General features: G+C 41.4%; 1 non-coding gene across 1 annotated transcript; it reads left to right on the top strand.

Annotated features, from left to right (window-relative positions):
• Nucleotides 1-3259: 3259 nt before the first annotated feature.
• On the top strand, nt 3260-3341 carry Trnal-aag. The gene has a single exon. It is a non-coding gene; the product is annotated as a tRNA-Leu (tRNA).
• The last annotated feature ends 12 nt before the right edge of the window (nt 3342-3353 follow it).

Here is a 3353-nt window from a genome sequence, read left to right as displayed (position 1 = left end):
CGAGATGACGATCGTGTCATGTCCGCGCGATTTGCGTGAACGTCGATCAATGGCGCCCGCATTCACGCTATCTGTCATCGGAGAGCTTTCAATCCGTGGGTACCGACGAAAGGACATCGTGTGTTCGACGACGTTCAACCTGAAAAGAAGGCGAACTCGAAGATCGTATCTTTTGCATTTCCTGACAAATGTCAGGCTACCTCTTCCTATAATCTAAACCTACTTTTCATAGTCTTTGCGCGATCATTCGAGCAAGAAACTTGGTCATTCCATTCTTTCTTCATTTTTACGACAGGGTTGTTCGGTCTTAGAGTTACCATCCGTCCGGGTTTCCCCGGATTTGCTCTAGTTTTTAACCCTTTCACTACCATTGGCGCCCTTTGAAAATTTGTTCGTATCGTGCTATTGGAGCCTTTTGGCGCACTTCTATGTTAATTCAAGCGTTAATTTGATCCTCTGCACTCTTCCACGTTGATTCAGTGAAACAAATTTTAAAATGACACGGCTGAAAAAGAAAGTTTGCGGCCGTTGTGGAATATTTGAATTTGCCACGCGCGTTGTGTACTAAAATTTGCCGTAGCCAAAGGGTTAAGGCGTCCGAGGACTTCCGGGAGGATTTTCTGCAGCGATCCGAGTTTTCCGATGCTCTTTCTCTGCCCGGACAAGGAGTGATTTTCAAGTGTTACCTTCGCGTCAGAACGACAAAAAAGAAGTTCTATCTCGCAACATCGTAAGTAATCTAGAAAATAGAAGTGTCCGTGTTTCAACCGGAAAAATCTGAGATTTGAATGCTCTCTATTCTAAATTAGTGACCAAGTGTTGCGTTCGCATCGGAAACTGTTTAGAAGCTTTTACCTTGGAATATCGTAATTAATCTAAAACACAAAGTGTCCGTGTTTCAATCAGAAAAATCTGGGATTTTAATGCTCTCTATTGCAAATTAGTGACTTTATAAATAGCAACCCTATTTGGTCCATTCCTGAAAGCAGTTGCCCTCTCGCCAAAAAATCTCATATTCCCACGATATTACCTTCCCGAACCTATCCGAAACCGAATTAATCAGTGAAACAGGGAAATACTTACAAAAAAAAAAGAAGGTCGATTAGGAAGAACGAAAGTTGTGTCATTGGATGGGAAAGAAGGTGAAATAGGCGAGGCGAGGCGAGAAAAGAATAATGGTGGTTGGTTCTGTAAACAAAGAAGGATCGTGAAGCAAAATGGCGACCTGATACACAGGCGTCTAATCCCGGATGAGACGACGGATGTGACGGTGGCGGCGAAGGATGACGGAGACGAAGGTGGAAGCGGGAGGTGACGCAGACACATCTCTCGGATTACGTCTTAACAAGCTCCACGACGTTCATTTGTCTTATCCGCTCTCGCTAATGCGACAGCAGCTGTTGAAATGATTAATTCACCGCGAGAATGCTCCTACGCCTTGTTCAGAGCCCGTACACGCGGTCGCAACCCGCTCGTTCATTCGCGCGCGCACCGCCACACTCCGACTTTCCATTATGGTTCCCGTCTCGATTAATCAACTCCTTTATCGTTACTATAAATACCGTCGAATGTTTAATTAAACATCGTTCACGATGACATTCGTTTGACGCGAACGTAGGTATGACATGTGTTATATACCATGGGTAGAAGTATATTTTAGAACTATTACGGTTAGTGGTTAGACGAAGAATGTTTCAAAAATTGCCGAATAACGCTGCAAGTATAGACGTAGTTAACTTCGGAAGATAAGGAACGTAACAATTTATTTATTCGAAGAATAAATTTCGTTTTTAATTCTATCTGTTGTAATGCATTTGTGATAACCCTTATCCGAGTGAAATACGTCCAATGGTCTTTTTTTTTTAATTTTGAACAGTAGAAAAATCCAAAATTTCTGAAAAATCCAAAAACTGAATTACAGTCCTGTAAGAAAAAAGTGTTAGAGATTTTTCGGAAACGAAGAAAACGTATTTAAATAATTTGATCATTTGCATAAGTGAACTGTAGGAGTTCATCAGAGTCTGCGAGCTATTTTTCCAGAAACCGCAGAATAATATAGCCCGATAAATATATTTTCAAGAAGTTCCGATTGTCCGTTTATGTTGCATAGACTATCCAGACGAGGGTTAAATGTGAACCTAAAAACACAAAGCAACTGGTTAAAATCTTCTCTGAGAAAATCTTGGGGAAATTCAATTTTCTTGACTTTTTTCGTGTTACGTGTGTTATTACTCCGTTAAAAAGCAAAAAGAAAAGAAAAGTGTATTCATAAGGAAGACTATCGAGCGCCGTTTAGCAAACGCAGGTGATGAAACCTTATTACAACTGTTTATACTTTGTCAAAACACTGCTCAAGCACGGAGCAAGATCTGATTGGATTAACTTTCGATTTCCATAATCTATCTGTCGCCAACGAGGACGGGGATCGGTCATTGTTACCGATCGATGACTAATCCGCTCCGGAATCGTTAGTATTCGCTACGTAAGGCCGCTAACTGACTCGATTATATAGTCCGAGCCCGCGAGAACAAAAGACCACCAGCGCGACAATTGAACTTCATCGTGCTGATATAAAGTTACAGATGCGAAGGGAGAAAATGAGAGGCGAATATTAAGTCGACGTACAAAATGGCCGTCGCGAAGCGTGAAAAAAAATAGGGATGCGTTTAGTTCCTCTCGCTTCTATGCAACACATGCTGGGTTCACAGAACGGTGACGCGCGTGGGGGACGCAAGACACTTTCTGCGCATGCGCCAACAACGCGGATCGAAAGCTCCGCCCGGAGACTGCCTTTGTTTAATCCATGCTACCTACGCCCACGACATGTGGCCAACAAACTACGAATTTGTCTCTCGGCGGGATCCTAATCTTGGATTGCTATACGCCGCAGATGCCAGAAAACATGCTGTGAGAACGAATTCAATGACGTAAAATATGCCAGCAAATCCGATATTGTTTTTAGCATGTGAAGCTTAATTAAGGTTAAGTAAGGATGTTTCGTCGTGACAAACAGAAGGATAAAATAAATAGTAACGATTGTAGAGAGATATAAATACGAGAAAAATTGTATATTAGAAATTGATGCTACGATATGAATTGTATTTAGATAAAGTATAAATGTTGGGTACACTTAAGTAATTGTTTAAACAAAATTGTGTTAAGAGTATTTTATCTTTATTAAATATAAAAATATATACGAAATGTAATTAGGTGTTTCAGTTCCAATGGAAATACATATTGTAAGAAGTGACTAATATCTGGTAGCGTGGCCGAGCGGTCTAAGGCGCTGGTTTAAGGCACCAGTCTCTTCGGGGGCGTGGGTTCGAATCCCACCGCTGCCAAGTTTTTTTTGG

The sequence above is a fragment of the Habropoda laboriosa genome, unplaced genomic scaffold (assembly GCF_001263275.1).
Source record: "Habropoda laboriosa isolate 0110345459 unplaced genomic scaffold, ASM126327v1 scaffold309, whole genome shotgun sequence".
In the NCBI taxonomy this organism is placed as follows: Eukaryota; Metazoa; Arthropoda; class Insecta; order Hymenoptera; family Apidae; genus Habropoda; species Habropoda laboriosa.
Note: the sequence above shows the minus strand (reverse complement) of the source record. Positions and strands in the feature narration are given on the sequence as shown.